The sequence below is a fragment of the Scyliorhinus torazame genome, chromosome 22 (assembly GCF_047496885.1).
Source record: "Scyliorhinus torazame isolate Kashiwa2021f chromosome 22, sScyTor2.1, whole genome shotgun sequence".
Classification (NCBI taxonomy): Eukaryota; Metazoa; Chordata; class Chondrichthyes; order Carcharhiniformes; family Scyliorhinidae; genus Scyliorhinus; species Scyliorhinus torazame.
Genome location: NC_092728.1, coordinates 78,854,098 through 78,874,266, shown reverse-complemented (window position 1 = coordinate 78,874,266; position 20,169 = coordinate 78,854,098). Strand labels below are relative to the sequence as shown.

At 43.9% G+C, this 20,169-nt stretch overlaps 1 protein-coding gene across 12 annotated transcripts in view; it reads left to right on the top strand.

The window, feature by feature from the left end:
• The window catches only part of dennd1a (DENN/MADD domain containing 1A), a 723,976-nt gene that overhangs the window by 241,744 nt on the left and 462,063 nt on the right, over positions 1-20,169 (top strand). The gene's annotated exons all lie outside the window — the stretch shown is intronic.

The following is a 20,169-nucleotide window of genomic DNA, read 5'->3' as shown; positions in this document are numbered from 1 at the left end:
ACCTCCAGCTCCACCGCCGTTTGATGCTCCTCCTGTTCAGCCAGCGCCTTCTCAACCTTCTGGATCGCCCGATCCTGGGCGTCCAATCTGTGCTCCAGCCGATCAATCGATTCTTTAATCGGGTCTAGGCAGTCCTGTTTCTGCTTGGCAAAGCCGTCCTGGATGACCTGCATCAACTGCTCCGTTGACCGCTGTGCTGACACCCCAGGGGTTCGGTCCTCGGCCATGCTGTCTCCTGCTGCTTCAGCACAGCTCTTGCCTATCTTCCTATTTCTGCCTTTTCATGCACTTCTGGTTCTTTTCTCCATTCGCCGATACGTGGAAACGGTGCCCAATTGCCTCAGCCTTCGAATTCACTGTTTAGAACCAGTAAAAAGTCCGGGGAGGAAAGGACCGAAAGTCCGACCAGAGCTGGAGCCACCAAATGTGCGACTTACTCCTTCATAGCCGCCACCGGAAGTCAAAAATAAGAAAAAGTTAACATTCGCATTCACTAAGTAACACAATTGAAACATCTTATGAAATGCTTTTACTCTATGCCATGCTTCTAGCAGACCCGTGTTGTTAGAGGAACCATCATAAAGTCAATCCCAGCACTCCAGCGGTGTTTCACTTCTACCCGCCATGCCTGATCCAAATTTCCAGTGTCCTTCAAATGTTGTTCCACTCTGCCTAGGTTTTTTTGGTTATGATTATCACCAGCAAGACTCCCTGTTACTTCAGTCCTCTAGAGCCTCTGCCTGTTCTGTTCCCTTTCTTTTGAACAGAACCTGAATTCGTAACAGCACCCTATTTGATTGGTGACATAAAACAGCTCTCCCTGCTTTTCCACTGCAGTAGTTTTTTTGTTCCTGCACCTCAGCCCCAGCTGTTCTTTCCTGCGATACTGTGAAAGATGCTAAAACTGTTGCTCCATCTTGCTGGGTTTCTATTTCAGTTTCTCTCACCCTGGCAACTGGATCACATGGGTATTTCTCCAAACTGAGTTGTTCATCAGGAATTTGGCCTCCATGCCACCCTTTTTAGAATGTCCTGTCTAGGGCACATTTTAAAACATAATCATCTTGTAAAATTAGGCGTTCATGACAATATACTTAATGTTGTCAATAACAGGACTCATGTATAATACAGAGAAGTGAAATCATATGAATAAAAATTGTAATCTGATAGTAGCTGGGTAATGTATTGAGATTGTGCACTATCTTTTCACCTCTGCAACCTGAGACTCTGCATTTCTCAAACTCTGGCCTCTTGCACATCCCCTTTGCCCCACCACAAATACCTATGCCTTCACCAGTCTAGGCCAAAAGCTATGAAATTTCCCTCTTCAACCTCTCCAGACAGATGCTCCTTGAAACCTTCATCTTTGACCAAACTTTCAGTCATCCTTCTCATTATCTCCTATGGTCGATGCTATTTTTATATTAAATTATACGCCTAGAAAGTACCTTTGCACAGTTTCCTGCATTAAATGAAATGCAAGTTGATCTTGAATTAGAATCCAACTCTGATGGAATGAACATCTCTTTGTTAACTAGAAAGTTGCTAACTTAAATAAGCTTTGGCTTTTATAAACTTGTTCCTTGTGGGCATCAGCCCAGATCAAAATATTGCCCATAAGATTGGAGCTAAATTTATTGCCTGAGAGAAATCTCAAGATAGCTACAGGAAATGGAAGAAAAATCATATTGGTGAATAATGGACTTTTGTAAACATAAAAATATTGAAAATAGGAGCAGCAAGTAGGCCTTTAAGCCCTTCACGCCTGCTCCGTCATTTGATATAATCTATTTCAACACCATACTCCCGCGTGGTCTCCCCATAATGCTTGATGCCTTCCGAGTCTAGAAATGTATCTATTTTCTTCTTAAATATATTTAATGATTTGTCCACCACAGCCATCTGTGAGAGAGAACTCCACAGGTTCACCATCCTCTGAGTAAAGCTGTTGCTCCTCATCTCAGTCCTAAATGATCTACTCCTGAGACTGTGAGCCCTTGGCCTAGGACCTCGCCCCCACCACCACCAAAATAAATAACATGCCTGCATCCAGTCTGTCCAGCCCCGTCAGAATTTTATACATTTCAATTAGATACCCCCTCATTCTTCTACATTCCAGTGAATAACAAGTTTCGGTAATGTGCATATTTTGTGGGGGAACTTGACTCTGCTTTTGGCCTCTTCTAACCTCTGGGTAACTATTGTAAAGCCACAGAGCACTCGGCACCACAGTATCTCTCCCCCCCCCACCCCTCCCCATACCCCCCACAACCCCCAGGGGACTCTCACTGCCCCCTGACCACACCCCTCCCATGGGACTGTCCACTTCCCCTAACTACCACCACACATCACATTTCCCACCCCCCCAATCCTCCAGGGGACACCCTGAATTCCAGGGACTCCCCCAACCCCTGGCTAATCCCCCCGCCACAGGGCACCCTCCCAACCCAACTACCCTGCCTGAATCACCATGGGATTCCCTCTGACACAACCCTCTCTCTACAGGACTGACCTGACACCCTCCAACCCCAGTGTCTGATCCCTCCTCCCACCCTCTTGACCTCCAACTTCCCGTCCTCTGGATCCAGCTCCTAAATTTGAACCATTTTCTTAGATGCTTACTTAACCCTAGCCTGTCTATTTCAATAGACATTTAAAATTAACTGGTTTACTGCAGCTTGTGTTGTAGAAAAGGGGTCCACCTCCAGGTGACTGACCCACAGAGAAACTCTTACAAAATATGGGTTTGTACCTGCCAGAATCCTCTTATTATTAGGGATCCTCTCCTGGACAATTTGAGGCGTATTTTTCTCTCAGGACAAGCATCTGGGCATACATTTTCTGTTTATTTTTGGGCACCAAAGTTCCCAGAAAAATAAACCTAGTTTGTTTAGCTGCCAAACGATTAGCAAAACAGCATTGATCTGTAGTTTAGAACACTGTTGTGAACAGATTGAAGGGTATATGTAGATGCACTGGCGAATGATACAGCTGCAAGACTGGAACAAGTTTAACATTTCAGCATTATTCAGGTGTGGAGCACTTCATGTTTATAGCTCATGAGTAAGAATGCAGTACAATTTCACCTAGCAAAGATGAATAATTTTCTGTGATCTCATTTAAATATTTTCCTTGCTTTTCTTGAGGGGTTGATTCATCTTGATATTGCTGGTGTCAGTAGTTTCCTGGTACTGTCCTAAATGACCGTTTTCAGACTAATATCAGGAGTCAATTGAATGGCAGGTGGGGCATAACACAGCGCAGCGTGATAGCGCGAGAATGACATGGATTTTTTTTTAGTTTAGAGTACCCAATTCATTTTTTCCAATCCACCTACCCTGCACATCTTCAGGTTGTGGGGGCGAAACCCCTGCAAACACTGGGAGAATGTGCAAAACTCCACAACGACAGTGACCCAGAGCCAGGATCGAATGTGGGACCTTAGTGCCGTGAGGCAGCAGTGAAAACCATTACGCCACCGTGTTGCCCTCGAAGCACTTATTTCTAATGCTGTTTTCTCATATTTCAAATACAATTATAGTTTATTTTTCCTGCACAAAACGAGAAGGAACACGTATTTAACTTACAATCTTTTTCTTACCACTTCTGATGATTATCTCAATGTTTGCTCCTACCGAGGTGACTGACCCATATGGAAACCCTTAGAAATTCTGAGTTGGTACGTTTCAGAATCTTTTTATTAGGGATTCACCCTGGACTCTTTATCCTTATGTTTGGGAGAACATTACTACTTTTACAACCAAAATGATGCTTACTTTGTTAATGATAAGTTTATACTGCATTTGTGAAAGGACTGCAGCAAATACTTTTACATATAAACACATAGTGAGCGGCACAGTAGCACAGTGGTTAGCACAGTTGCTTCACCGCTCCAGGGTCCCTAGTTCGATTCCCGGCTTATGTCACTGGCTGTGCGGAGTCTGCACGTTCTCCCCGTGTTTGTGTGGGTTTCCTCCGGATGCTCCGATTTCCTCACACGAGTCCCGAGAGACGTGCTTGTTAGGTGAATTGGACGTTCTGAATTCTCCCTCAGTGTACCTGAACAGGCACCACAATGTGGCGACTAGGGGCTTTTCACAGTAACTTCATTGCAGTGTTAATGTAAGCCTACTTGAGACACTAAAAAAATTATCATTATTTTGTCCCGTCTATGCAAAAATGTGTTACTTCAATTATTTAGAAGTGTTTATTTAGAATTGTGTATATATTTTTTTGGGGGGGGGGAGAGGGGTGAAATTGATTATTTAATTCCATTTAGACGTTTCTTCACTCAGAGTGGTGAGCCTGTGGAATTCCTAGTTGAGGCTAAGACATTGAATACATTCTAGAGGCCGCTAGATGTGGCACTAATGGGATCAAGGGTTATGGGGAAGCAGGATTAGGCTATTGAGTTGGACGATCAGCCATGATCGTGATGAATGACGGATCAGGCTCGAAGGGCTGAATGGCTTCTTCCTGCTCCTACCTTCTATCTTTCTATGTTTCTATACAATCCCTGTATGTTTAATCAGATTGTAACCATATTTTGGGGCAATTGGTGACTTCATCTAAAGAGAGCAATTAATTACAATGGTGCGATGTTGGGAACTGGTAATTTATTTTATTTAAATTAGATTCTCACAAAGTTTCATTCGTGATTTTCTTTTGGGTTCAGCTGTGGAATTAATTCACATCAGTCCATGTGCTCGCCCTTAAACAGGACTTGGCCCAATTGAACAAGCAATAGAATACTCCGCTTCCTACCATTAATATATTAATTGAAATAACTGGTTGTTTTTCCTGAAGAATCCATTTAAAGTAACTAATAATAAACAATTGCACTTGCTGGATAGTTGGTTTCCTTTAAGATGAGCAGACACATAAGATTCCACCAATTTTCCAGAATGATACTTAATTACTGGCTTTATTTGCTTAGCAGTAAATTGTGTCAGTCAACATTGGAAAATTTAAGTGCCACAAGGAGTGAGGATAATAAGGATAAAAATAAAAATCTGTCACAACCTTGGAGATTTCTAATTTTCCACTGGGGCTAATGGGGTATCTGTTTTAAAATAGAAATGAGGTTAGTGATAATCGGCTAATTATTTGGATGTTGAAATGCTTTGGCAATGAGTTTGGAATGAGGGAGTTTTCAGATGGAGCATCAATTAGCACAGAGAAGTTGTTGCAGTAGGGGCGTGCAATTTTTTGGAGCATAATGTGATGCAGGTAAAGGTTGGACTGGCACAAAATATTGATGTCAAAAGAACACAAAGCCAAACTTGAATGCTGTTTTTTAAAGGTTGTGAGGTTTACTGTAAACCGAGAATGAGAGTCAGTTGCGGGAGGTGGAAAGACTGAATTTTGGGAGACCGATGCTTAATGGAAATGAGGGCGAAGGCCTGAGATCGTGGTAGGGTAGAAACTGAGACCATGATTGGCAGAGGGGAGGTGAAAGATTCCTGGTAAGGCCAAGAAAGGTATAATGCCTGGACATATTCTTTCTGCATGAAATGAAAATGAAATGAAAATCGTTTATTGTCACAAGTAGGCTTCAATGAAGTTACTGTGAAAAGCCCCTGGTCGCTTTTCCGGCGCCTGTTCAGGGAGGCTGGTACGGGAATTGAACCGTGCTGCTGGCCTGCCTTGGTCTGCTTTAAAAGCCAGCTATTTAGCCCAGTGTGCTAAACCAGCCCCTGCATGCAAAGGCAGATCCTTGCATATACATAGCTTCTAGCAAGCGTAGGTGAGTCACATTGAGAGCCTGACTGATGATCTTAAATTGGTTGTTAATGTAATTCTTAGCACATTCTGGGTTGTTCAGCAAGTGCCCTCCAATTACAGAATCACACCTAATGTTACGCATTATGTTCTGAGCTTTGCAAGCGAGGGCTGGTTGACTATGGTCAATATTTGGCTCTCAAGAACAGGCAAAGGAGTGTCCTACTTGACACAATCCACTGGTTCTTGGGACATTTGGGCTACATACATGGCATCACACTGGCACTGAAATTCACATACCACATTACTTATTTGAGTGGTGGGTTTGGCTTGATAGCAGCATCCTGTTAGTGGACACTGTAGCCATCTAAGATGGCCACCTGCAAAGGACCATGGGAATTATGGCCAACTCCGGCAGATACAAAGCTTATGTATATCTGAAACACAGGTAACCAGACCTGATCGAAACCCCCCCGCTCGTTTGCATTTTAATGGCCCATTTTCTCAGGACAATAGAACTCCAATCAAGAAACCGGTACAGCCACAGACTGATCGGTGCCACTCCCTTTACTCAGAAAGCCCAACTGCCAAGGTCAAGGGCCGCTAAGGACCCGCCCAACTACCAAGGCACCCGCCCCTTTATTGGCCGAAATCGAAGACCGTGATCAGAGCCCTGTTGAACTATTGGGTCCAAGGTTAAGGACTTCCCCAAAGAGCGCAAAATCCCAGAGGGATAAAAGAGAGCACAGCCATGTGTTCTGTCTCTTTTGGATCCGGCCTGTGCCAAACCAATTGTAGCAGGAACAGCCAGCCAAGTTCAAGACCAACGATCGGCACCTGATGGATGAGCCCAGCAGAGACAGAGCCACTTTCTTCGAACCAGCCAAGTAAAATCCAGATAAAGGCCTTATCCATTTGCACAGTGCCGGTCGCCCTGAAGTTAAGTATAGGTTATTGTAGCTGATAGATGTAGTTTAATTTGTCGTAGATATTGTGTTTGCATGTCGAGGTAACTCTTGTGTATGTAAATAAACCATCTTTTGAACTAACTAACTGGTTGTGTGGTCATTTGATCGATATAAGGGAAGGCTTGTGGTTCACCAACATCATTAATATTAGCAACAGTATTGGTGACGCTGTTGGGATCAAAACGAGCAACATTATTGGTGACTCTGGTGGGACTCGATTAGAAGTGACTTTGTCACTTCGAGAGAACCCACAAACTTTGAATTCAATTGCGAGAAAGAGAAAGAACCACAAGTGCAAGTCCCACATCGACCAAATAACCGAATTTCGAAAGTGTGTACTAACCTGCATGCGTACCTAACAGGAAGAGTAAGGTAAACTCGTTAGAATTATGTACAACTATCGAGGGATTGTGAGCCGGAACATAGCTTAGGCCATACCCGCTGTTCAAATCGCCGCCTTATTCCCCTGTCCCAAATTAAAAGTAGAGAAAGTGATGAGAGAAGTAATGGCCACTAAAGCAATGGAACGATTGATGAATCCACAGGAACCCGAGGTCGCAGCGACCAACAGAGCAGAGCAATGCCCCATATGGGAGGAAGAGTTAAGGAAATACTTAAAGGGGAAAGGATGGCCCCTTTGGTCGAATTTTTGCGCTAATGATGAGTCAGGTACAGGAAAGATAGGACAAACTTGGTGGGAGAACCTCAGCGAGGTCCACAAGAAAAATGTAGGGAAAGTCAGAAAGCCGATGGCGATAGTGTCCTGATTGGCACAGTTGCGAGGCATAGAGGAGGTTATGAAGACGCTCCATAGGATGTTAATTGAGAAGGAAGAAAAGAACGAGGGAAACAGTAACGAAAGTGAGAAGATAATTGAGCAACTCCGGGAACAGTTAGCAGCTAAGGATAAGGAAATGGCTGATGTAAAACGTGCACATCAATCTTGTCTAGTTCACCTTAGTAGCTTCTAGACCAAGTACGATAAAGCCGACCAAGATACACAGCGCGCAGTCCTGGTAAGAGAGGAAACAGAACAACAGGTTGTCCAGCTAACTACCAAATGCGCAGATTTAAAAGCAGCTTTGAGAGCGCTCCACGGCACCACTAAGGAACAGAGGCAGAGTACCGTTGACCATGTTAAATGCCGACAGAGATAGAAAAGTTACAGTCGCTACTCTGAGTACAGAATGGCTTCAGGTACACTTTTGGGCAGGATTTAGATGAGGAAGATGCTCCCGATTGACAAGAGTTAAGCGATAGCGCCCAAAGATACGTAGAGGACACGGGAAATCAAAATCGAGCCCCCCACGCCCCAAAAAGAAAAGCACCCGCACCACCGCCTGCACAGGCAGCCCACACCCCCACCCACAATTCGAGCCCCATGAATCCGGTTATCACACACCGCAAGTCATCGGATCAGGATGAGCCTGATATCATTTACACCACCCCACTATCCATAGCCCAATTAAGAGAAGCTCGCACGAAAATTAGTCTATTCCAGCCCACCGCAGACCCGCACAGCTTCTTTGAGGAGGTGGCCCAACAAAAGGTTATGAACGGCCTAGACTGGGAGGAAGTAAAGCTAATAGTTATGAGCCTTAGCCAGTTCGTAAGGTCAGCTTTGCCAGAACCCCAAAATGTAGCAGGAGGAACCCTACAGGAAATGAAATCAGCCATATTAGATGCCATCGGGTATAACAAAGGAGATCCAGTCGAGGGTTTAAATCACTGCTGGCAAAAGAAGGGAGAGCATCCGACCGCATTTGCTGGTCGCTTATGGATTCATTTCATGGCAGTTTACAGACAATTGAACCGTGCACACCTAAATGAGGACACCACTAAATGGTCCCGCACCTTGGTCTCGCATGCCACAGACGCAGGTCAAAAGGCTTGTGTAAACTACGACCCCACAGACCACATACACAATGAAGTTTGGGTATTGAAACAACTTTCTAGAGCATGGGAACAAACCGTACACCGACAGATCAGGACGAGATAGAAGCAAACATGCACCCACTTATGGCTTGCCGGGACCCAGCATGGATAAGCGAGAGTAGACACTAGGGACAGCACCCCAGAGCGCAGGCACCACGAGGTTGTTACAATTGTGGCCACATGGGACATTGCGCCCGCGATTGCCGACAAAACCCCCCGAACCAGCACCGATACCAACAACCAAACCCCCCACCTGGGAACAATGTTAGGCCCATGCATAATGTTAGCGCCCGTTCAGACGATTTAGGGTTTAGTTCCACAGATTGACCGTGTTCGGACTCCCCAACTCGGGTCTGTGATGCATGCTGGGACAAATCAGGCAGACCAGTAGTTACAGACACAGTCCGGGGACATACAGTCGATTTTCTTTGGGACACAGGAGGATCCCACACCACTTTAAATTCCTCCACCATGTTTCAACGGGACAAATGGCCCACCACAAACACAATCACCCTGAGTGGATTCACCGGCCACATACAGCAAGGATATATCACAGCTCCCGTACCCGTTCATTTAGGGAACATTAGCACCAGACACCCCGTCGTTGTAGTTGACTTACCCCAAACAGCCGAGCACATTCTAAGCATTGATTTTATGAGCTCCCATAACCTTTCGTTTGACCCAGTAAACAAATGTGTCTGGCGAATGGCCAAAACAGCTAGGGCTCCCGCCACGCCCACAGTAGGGGATTATGAAAACAGAATTTGCTCAGTAGGGGACTATTGGTTTAATCCGCAAACAATTAGAGCAGATCAGACGATTGGAGAGGTCCTCATAAAACACAAAGCTTTGTTCGCACAACACAAACACGATTGTGGGAAGATCCCAGGTACAGTAAAGATTTCGGGTCCCGATCCAAAGCCGCAAAAGCAATATGGTTTCCCCCAGCAAGCCGAGGGTGAGATTTTGAAGGTTATTAACAGTTTGTTAGACCAAGGAATTATTCGACCCATAGCGTCCACAAATAATGCCCCAATTTGGCCCGTAAAAAAGCCCGATGGTTCATGGCGACTAACGATCGACGACCGAGAATTTAATAAGGTAACCCCTTTAGCAGCCCCCACTGTTGCCACGAGTCCTGAAACCATGCTCAAACGGAGTACAGGCAAAATATTTCACAGTGCTGGACATCAGCAACGGCTTTTGGTCCAGCCCGTTAGACAAGGCCTGTCAGTATAAGTTCGCATTTACGTTTCAAGGGCAGCAATACACGTGGACATGTCTCCCACAAGGATTCCATAACTCCCACTCCATTTTCCACCGACAATTGGCCAACGGACTTTTCCCGACCCGAATGCCTCATGCAATATGTAGATGATCTGCTCTTGCAAACGGACACAAAAGAGGAACACGTAGAGCTCTTATCGGAATTACTAGGCCTTCTGCAATCCATCGGATGCAAGGTCAACCCCAAAAAGGCCCAGATTTTAAAGGAAAAGAATCTTTATTTAGGCACCATCATCACCCGCGGGAAGAGAGAAATTGAGCAAAAACGGATCGAGTCCATCGTTAAATTGCCCCTGCCCCAAAATGTCACTGCACTCCGGTCATTCCTAGGTTTGGTAGGATATTGCAGAAATCATATAAATGGTTTTGCCACTAAAGCAGCCCCACATTCCGAGCTCCTTAAAAAGAACGCTGCATGGGAATGGCTTCTGCAGCATGCAGACGCCATTGATGATTTAAAATGCGCCCTAGGCACAGCCCCCACTTTACAAGTTCCAAACCCAGACTTGCCCTATGCCATAGAAGTAGCAACCACCGATCGAACCCTATCAGCAGTACTCCTGCAAGAACGGCATGATCACTTAGGACCCGTAGCCTATGCCTCAAGAGTATTAGATCCCGTAGAGCAAGGATAGGCAGTTGCTTGCAGTCTTTTGGGCAGTACAGTACTTTGCGTACATCACAGGCCTTAACCCAGTAACGATCTTGACCGAGCACACCCCCACGCAACTATTACTAGACGGTAGATTAAAGGACGGTTCAGTCAGCCAAATCAGAGCAGCTCGCTGGACACTACTGTTACAAGGCAGGGGCATTACAGTTAAACGCACCAAGACCCACATATTTCTGGCTGATAATCTCCAATATCCAGGGACCCCACATGAGTGCAAGATCATAGCAGCCCAACACCACACAGGAACCTTTATCCCAAAGTCACTACACCCACGAGCAGGCAGTAAGACACAGAATTCCCAAGCCACAGGGGATGCTTAAAAAATTTATGTAGACGGTTCCTCCACAATCGAAAATGGAGTTAGAATTACTGGTTGTGGAATTTACGTGGAAGACGCGCAGGGACGCCCACTAGAAGAGATCTCTTTAAAATTGCCCGGCCACCTTGGTTCACAAGTAGCAGAACACGCAGCCATAGCCTATGTAATTCACCACCCCGACTCTTTTCCAACTCCCGCAGACATACACTTGGACAGCTTGTATGTGTGCAACAGCTTAACAGAATTCCTGCCCCTGTGGGAATCTCAAGGTTTTGTTTCAGCCGATGGAAAACCCCTACTCTCTGCGTCGTTGTTCAAGCACATTCTCAAGACAGCCTAAGATCGCACATATGGTATTATTGAAGTAAGAAGCCATCATCGCTCGTCCCCACCTGGTAATGTAAAGGCAGACGCCTTAGCCAAAGCAGGATCACGCCATGGTCACTTCTGGCAGCCACCCGAAAGCGAATCGATACACTCAGTCCAGGTTTCCCAGACCAATATTGAGGATCTATCCCAAGCCCAAAAAGCAGACCACACCCTCAAACAGGTTTTAGACAGCAACTTCCCAGCTCCCTATGATAAATGGAAGGACGCACTGACTGTACAGGACGGCATAGTTTAAAAAAACGGAATTTATGTGGTCCCCACCCAGGACAGAAACCAGTCATTTACCAATTTCATGACGGACACGGACATCAGGGGATAGACAATACCATTGCCCATTTAAGACCTTTGTGATGGTGGCCCAATTTAAAAAGCGATGTAACCCATTATGTCGAGAATTGCCTTATCTGTGCACAGAACAATCCCGAATGTACTCAAAGAAAGGACAATTACGTCACACCTGACCCGTGAATGGCCCTTGGACAAATTTGCAACTCAATTACATTGGCCCCCTTCCCCCTTGCAGAAATGGTTTCAAGTATGTGCTGGTTGTAATCGACACCTTTACTAAATGGGTAGAAGCATTTCCCTCACGGACAAACACAGCAAAGGCCACCGCTAAGATTTTGACCCAACAGATATTTACATGCTGCAGTCTCCCCCGCGGCATTGAGTCAGACCAAGGTTCCCACTTCACTGGCAGAGTCATGCAAAATGTTTTCACAATTTTTCGGATCAGGCAGAAATTCCATATAGCATATCACCCCCAATCCAGTGGCATTGTCGAGAGAATGAATCGAACTTTAAATGCAACCATTAGGAAGATGGTGCAACAGAACAATACCACGTGGGACACGGTCCTCCCATTTGCTCTCATGTTTATTCAGAACACCCGTTTCCAGTTCCACAGATTTCACCCCCCCACACTCTCATGACCGGACGGCCCATGAAGGATATTGAATATTTATCAGGCCTCGATTTGGCAAGCCCTACAGTAACCGCCCTCATCCACGAAAAGGCAGTCCAATAGGTTACAGATAACATTAAAGCGGCACGACTCGCTTCAGCTGTCCGATTAGGCGCCAGAAGGAAGCAGAGTAAAGCCTGCTTTGACAAAACCATCCACCCATAGAGTACACAGTCAGTCAGCAAGTAATGGTTTCACATTACAACCCCAGTTCTTTCCTCTCCCCCAAATTTGCCGGACCCTACTCCATTTCCGACAAAGTGAGCCCCTCCGTGCACGAGATAACATACTCCAACGTTAAACGTAAAACTGGTTGGTTCCACATCAACCAACTCTCAAAGTCTATGGATCCCAATGTAGCCGCTCCCACCACATCTTTCTGGTAATAGGAGATGATTACATCCCGTCCATCGACAACCTAGTCCGACCCCTACGCCAACCCTCCCCCAGCCATGCCGGGATTTATCCCTTGTCCACGTCCTCAGACCCGAACTTGTCTCCGCCCACAGGTACGGACTTTCACCTTGAACTTGACTCCGACGACAGCAAGAGCCTCCCGGATTTGATTACTATCCCTGAACACTGGCGCGATCTCTCTGCCCCCAGTCACCCCAGCCCCCGGAACCACGACTTAGACATCTTTGGCCCCCTATATGCCCTGCCCCAGCCACCGCCATCGCCACAGCCACCGCCCGACCACAGTAACCTGCCCTCCACTCTCACCGCCCCTACGCCTCACGACAAACAAGCCCCTCTTTGACACCGCGACAACTCTTGCAGACTAGTAAGGCACGTCGATTCGGATTATCCGACGGCCCACGCGGCCATGGCACAGAAACGGCAGACATGAGTCTGGCAACCGGAGGTTGGTGGTGGTGGTGATTCAGATACTGACTCTCGTTTCGGTAATGCTTTTACAACACTGTTTGGTACAGAAACCTGAGGTGTCCAGATGATGAGAAAGAGACACCCCCTAAGTATTAAGGTGTCCAAGTTCTGATGGAGCCTGCCCGCCTTTTTCCTCCTTTTTTCTACTACATGGTTTTAATTCATGTCGCCCGACACAAAATTACTCCTCTGATTCGAGAGTGCGATACCCAATGTCAGTTAAAGGCACAAGTTTGTTCAGAAACAGACCACTGTTCTCCCAGTCTTTATGACAAGTTTCCACACGACTACAACTCTTACTGTCCACCCAGGTAGGGAATAATGGCACTGCTCCCCGCCCTACCTGAGGACCTCAATGCATCCGGTCAGTTACGTTTGTGTAGTGGAGTAACGGCACTAACCCCCGCCCTACCCGGGGTTTCCACCCATTCTTATCCTGCAGCGGCCCACACTCACCTCATGTTCCCGTCACTTCATATGCTCTGGAATGGTTCTCTACACTCTGCACTGTCTTTGGCAGGCCTTCGTTTCACCTTCTCAGCTCTCCCTTTGGTTGTTGTCTAAAGAATGCATTTTGCCACGTTCTGTACGCTCACCCCTTCTTTCCTTTACCTTCCGAGACCCCTTGGTCGCTCCCCGCCTGCTATTTACACGTATGACACAATTGGTTGCTATACACGCTGCTACACGCGAACTACCTCTGGGACGAAACTCTCTAAAACTGACCGCCCTGAAATTCGGCTGGTTTAGATAAGCCTCAACCACCACTGGTTGCAAGTAAAGAGAGGAGTGGTCGGAGAAATTGTCTGCCCACTCCCCGCATCGACCACAAGCTGCGAGAGTCTCTATACTTAAAAGATTTACCTTTCTTGTCTCTCAAAATGGAATTTCAAAAAAAAATGAAGGTTTAACACATGGTGACAATCATAACGGGTAATTGGAATAAGGAGAGAAAGACTAATAAAACAAGATATTAACCGAAGATAGTAACAGATACTGTGCTTGCACCCCCAGGATTCCACGGAAAACAGAAAACACAGGATGAAGCAAGGACTGCTGACATGCGTTTGGATCGTCGCTAGACTTCTGCAACTGCGCATGCAACAGACAGTTGTTACAAACCCCACACCAGCCCCGAACACTACCACACACAAGGCCACTGCCAGCCCGGACACTACACCACACATAAAGACAGACATCGAGACCCCCACTTGGTGCGAAAACATTGCCAAATGGAACCCCCTTTCATACATAGTAGAGGCCCTTCTAGTAATTGCAATAATCTGTCATTCAGACACTTCGACTCTGTAAATGGCGAGCAAAAGCCTCCTGCTCCCCGATATATACAGTCCATGCCCCCTTCTTTGGAATTCAACAAACCTAAATTCATGTACCAATCGCTGCTAAGGATAAACCATGTACCTCTTTTACTTTATTAGGATTAATTAGAAATGTGATGCTGCTGTTTTAAATTTTTAACTGTTCATAGGTTCTTTGATATTTACCAGCAGCATGAGAGTAGCTTAGATAGTGTTAGCTAGAGATCAACTGTGCGGACAAATGTTTTGTAGTGACCTGAATTATAGTAACCGTTAGAGATGAATTAATTTATGGATGTATAAATGAAATATTAGGTAAATGTCCCAAACCAAAAGATAGAGGAGAGTAGAACCTTGCCTTGACCAAGGGTGACCGGTCCACCAAGGATGAAGAGGGATCGATAGTGTGATCCACCACGCTTTGCGTTCAGGATCAAGAGGATAGGATGTAGCCATCTAAGATGGCCACCTGCAAAGGACCCAGGACTCAGGCAGATACAAAGCCTCTGTGTATCTGAAACACCGGTAACCAGACCTGATCGAAACCCCCCGCTTGTTTGCATTTTAATGGCCCATTTTCCCAGGACAATAGAACTCCAATCAAGAAACCGGTACAGCCACCGACTGATTGGTGCCATTCTCTTTACTCAGAAAGCCCAACTGCCAAGGTCAATGACCGCTAAGAACCCGACCAGCTACCAAGGCACCCGCCCCTTTATTGGCCGAAATCGAAGACAGTGATCAGAGCCCTGTCAAAATATTGGGTCCAAGGTTAAGGACCGCCCCAAAGAGCGCAAAATCACAGAGGGATAAAAGAGAGCACAGCCATGTGTTCTGTCTCTTTTGGATCCGGCCTGTGCCGAACCAATTGTAGCAGGAACAGCCAGCCAAGTTCAAGACCAACGATCGGTACCTGATGGATGAGCCCAGCAGAGACAGAGCCACTTTCTTCGAACCAGCCAAGTGAAATCCAGATAAAGGCCTTATCCATTTGCACAGTGCCGGTCGCCCTGAAGTTAAGTATAGGTTATTATAGCTGATAGGTGTAGTTTAATTTGTCGTAGATATTGTGTTTGCATGTCGAGGTAACTCTTGTGTATGTAAATAAACCATCTTTTGAACTAACTAACTGGTTGTGGTGAGTTTGTGATACACAGCAAATAATGATTTGATCAAGGTAGCCAAAATCCCACAGGATAACTGTGACGTTCCTTATTTCAGCATCAAGCCTGCATCGTGAGCAAATGACTCTGGCCCTATTTATGAGATTATCAGTCTTTATAGCGTGTGGGCTTGCAGGAATCCCAGTACCTATATTCACCAGTGAAGATAAGTCCGCCGTAGACTTGGTTGAATGAATGTTAAAGTTGGACCTGGAATTTATTGTCCCATCGTTTTAGACTGCACTGCACAACTTACAACTTGAACATTGTGCAAAGGAAATGTGCAAAGGAAAGATTATACCAGAAGACTGAAAGAGCCTTGCTGTGCAGATCCATAGCCAAATAAAATTGGTAGTGCAGATAAGAAATTATTGTGTGGAAAAATTGTTACAGCAGAGGTGAGACTTAAACTCTTTATGAAACGGTGACTGAGATATGTGTGGAATGAAAGCTTAAACATTTTGAAAAGAAAGTGAAGGAATGATTGTGATGGGCGAGGTTTGTTGATGCACATATTTCTGGATTTGATTATGACGACTGGATAACTCTTTCAAAGAGTCGGTACCAGGCACAAGAACTGAGTGGCCATCTCCTGTCAAATTGGTAACTCCTGCCTGTTTAAGAAAAAATTCCCATGTAAACAGAAGTGTATTCTTCAGTTTATTTACTTCTATCATAATAAGCTTGTGTCTCCCATACATTTGAACTGTACAGGAAAACATCTCACAAAACTGGCACCACTGTAGCACAGTAATTAGCTCAGTTGCTTCACAGCTCCAGGGTCCGAGGTTAGATTCCCGGCTTGGGTCACTGTCTGTGCGGAGTCTGCACGTTCTCCCCCGTGTCTGCGTGGGTTTCCTCCGGGTGCTCCGGTTTCCTCCCACATTCCAAAGATGTGCAGATTAGGTGGATTGGCCATTCTAAATTGCCCTTTGTGTCCAAAACGTTTGGGTTGGGTTACTGGGTTTGGGTGGAGGTGTGGGCATGGGTTAGGGTGCTCTTTCCACGGGCGAGTGCACACTTGATGGACCGAATGGCGGCCTCCTGCACTGTAAATTCTATGATTCTACGAACATGCCCAGAGTCGGTTACATTTGCATTTGGTTTAAGTATGACACTCATTTAAAAAAAAAATTACTGTTAACTGGCCATCAAATATTATGAAACATAAAAAAAGCTTTCCATGAAAGATTGCATTTATCGCTCATTTTGGGGCTTAGAATGCCTTGGATAAAGTTCCCCAATGCTGTTGTTAACCCTCACATTTTAAACAAGCTATTTGTAAATAAACTGAAAAGCACATAGATAATTTTCAAATGCAACTGGTTAATGCTGGGATTTTTCAGAATTGAACTAAGAAAGCTAACTAATCAGTGACCGTCGTCACCAGCAATGCCATGAAATAATACCCTCTGAAAACTATGACTGATGCTGTTTTTTCCCTTTTCTGAACCTCTATTTTAAATAGTGCATGTTATTGGCCTAATGGAAGAACAGGCTTGAGGTGTTACTGAGCTAAATGCAGTGGTTCAAGGTGGCTCAATTAACACAAATCGAAATCCAGTCATCAACCTGGGGGAATTTTAGATGCAAAGTGGAGCTTCCTAAAGTTGTTTGATGTAAAGAAATTGGAAGAAATGAGTAGAATGATTTTTTTCGACGAGGTATACTATCGTGACAGTGACCCTCTTATTTAATTGCTACGGCATTCACACCATTGAGCAACTGGAGGTATATTCTTTTTGCTCCGAGTTCTGTGCCTGGGCAGAGGATAGTATATGTTTAAAAACATTTACATCTGGTTTATTGTGCTGATCAGGGGACAACAAAAAGCTTGTCCTTTTAGCTATCAGGTTTGGAAGATATATTTTCCACTATATTGTAAATCCACTCCATTAATGTATATTGATTCTTGATTTTTGAAAGTAAATGAAAACTTCATTAATATGGACGAGAAGCATAAATTCATGATCAATTGAATGTTTAGCACAGCAGCATTTTGTTTGAAGTCAGCATCTTTAAGTATTTTTGCTTAAAACTTTGCAGTTGAAGCTAACTTAATCAATGAGCTGCAGTCATCAATATGTGTACGGTTGAAAATATTGATTGGTAAGGATTTTAGACAGTGCATGTGAAGCTTATAATGTCAGCGGTAGTTTGATAATGAAAAGAGTGGAACCTGGGGGAATGGAGACAGGTGGTGCATGTCCTATAGCCAGCAGTGACATGGCTGCTTTGAATCCCACAAGAGACATGGATCATGCCCTACTCTTTGCAAATGTGACTGCTTGGTATATACCAGTTTCCTGTTCAAAATAACAAGCTTGAAATCAGATCACAAAATAAATGGTTGTTGAAATAGGAAACAATTGGATTTTCAGGGAAAAAAGGATAGTCTTGGAATCCTGAAAAAAAGGTGTAGAACACAATCCAAAAGCTTTGCTACCACTATGTGAAAGCTATTTCATTGCAGTAATTTTTGATGCAATTTTCTAAACAAAATAATTTTTTTAAATGCACAGTACTTGTGTGTAGTGCACACACGATGATAAACCCTCTGTTCCATTATCTTTGTTCAAACCTCACCAGGCTTGGTTGATTCATTGTTTAGGGTAATGTGTAAGTTACTTGTGTAAAATGCAACTTGCATTTTCTCGAGAGTGCTTTTCTACATTCAGTTGACATTACTTCACATAGCTGGCTCTATTTTTCAAATTTAACGTGCACAAAAAAACCATGTTGATTTCAACTACGAAAACTATTTGAGTGCATTTAATTGAATGGAATTATTTTCTGCCCAATTCATAGTCCATAGATACATGCTCCACCCTGTATTTTATTAATGCATGGTGGTCTGTACAGTACAGATTTTATGAAGTATAATATAATATCCCTTTAAACCTTCAAAATTGGACTATATGTACACTTCTCTGCGAATGCAAGTTTCCTCCATAATGTAGTATTTGTGAACAACAAACAATCCAGTCTCTTAAAATCCTTTTTAACGATGCTCAGATATTTAATTGCTACCATGTTCTTTGTAAAATATTCTCACTAAAGTGGATGGTATGCCAAAAGAGTATCAAAAGCTAATTGGTAAACTTAGGTATCTGAACTTACAAGACATTAAGTAGTTCTTATGTGCTGAACGAGTGGCCTTAATGTTTTGTAGTGCATTGGAACGGGTTTGTAATTGCAGAAAGGTATGAGCAAATACAATCAATAATATATTGCAGTGAAGAGTACAAGACTTCCTGGAAAGTGGAAGAAGGGCTAATTAGTGCCTCGTGTGATAGAGCCTCGTGTGATTATAGCATGCAATATTGTATCAGCTGCTTTGCCCTGCCTCTGAAATGGTTCTATCATGAAGTGAGTTTACTTTTGCAGCAGAAGAAATTGATTGCTTCTAACTGTAAGAGTTTATGTAAAGATACCAAAGATAGTTAGTAAATGGCCGATCTGTTGCAACATGTGGTTGATGGATTAAATGGAATAATGGATCACAAGTGTGATTCTTTGCTGTCATTTGATTAGAGCAATGGTTACAACTGCATCCCATTTTATGATTTAGAATAAATATTTCTGTAGGAAAACTTGTGGGAATAAAATATTTTGCATGATTTGCGATGACTGCATTACTAAGCGCATTGCTGTTTAACCTAAGTTACTGCTAGAAATTCAGTGTTCGACATTCAAGAGTACTGGTAAGAGAACTGTTACGTGTGCAAAATAATGTTTAATTTATCAGGAAGGTTCAAATTGGCTTTAGGCAATCCAGCCACAGCTTGAACTGGTTCTCTGGGACCACAAGAAAATTTAATTAGCTATTTCTCATCCACATGTAAAATATATGAATATAAAGTGAAAATGTAATTAACATTACAAACCATTTTATGAAAATTATTTGTGTAATGTAAACGACAAGGTTTGTAAGCTGCAAACACAAGTGCTAGCTTACTATAATGAGGATTAAAAAAAATATTTTGCCCCATCTGAATGTGAATAGATTTAAGAAAAAGCCATTTTAAAAAAGGATTGATATTATGAAACAGATAAATGGTGAAATGAATTTTAACATACTTGCAAAGCCATTTTATTTGTTTCTTGATGTGCTACTATATCAATGCATTGTAGGAAATGTATTTTATGTGACATTATGGATTATAACGGTTATATCTATAAAGATTATTTCACGGAAACTAAATTTACAATTTTTAGAAATTCTCGATGTTGGTTAAAATGTCAGATAAACATATTGAATGTGATATAGTCCAACATGCATATTTTTACAGAAGTGGAAAGAGTTCCGATATTAGAAATCTTCCATTTGCTGTTTGAGTTGGATTTTAAAATGGGTTTTCAGCAAGTGTAGAGTACCCTTGATTTTCCCCAAAACAATTTCTGTCCTTTCGACCCCTTCCTTGCTTACACAGGTTCTGTGCTCTCCAGCATATTCATTGATTGCATTGTCTCAGCAGTAGGGTTTTGAAACTTGACCACGAGACGTTTTCAAAAAATTATGTATCCTTTAAAATTTTATTA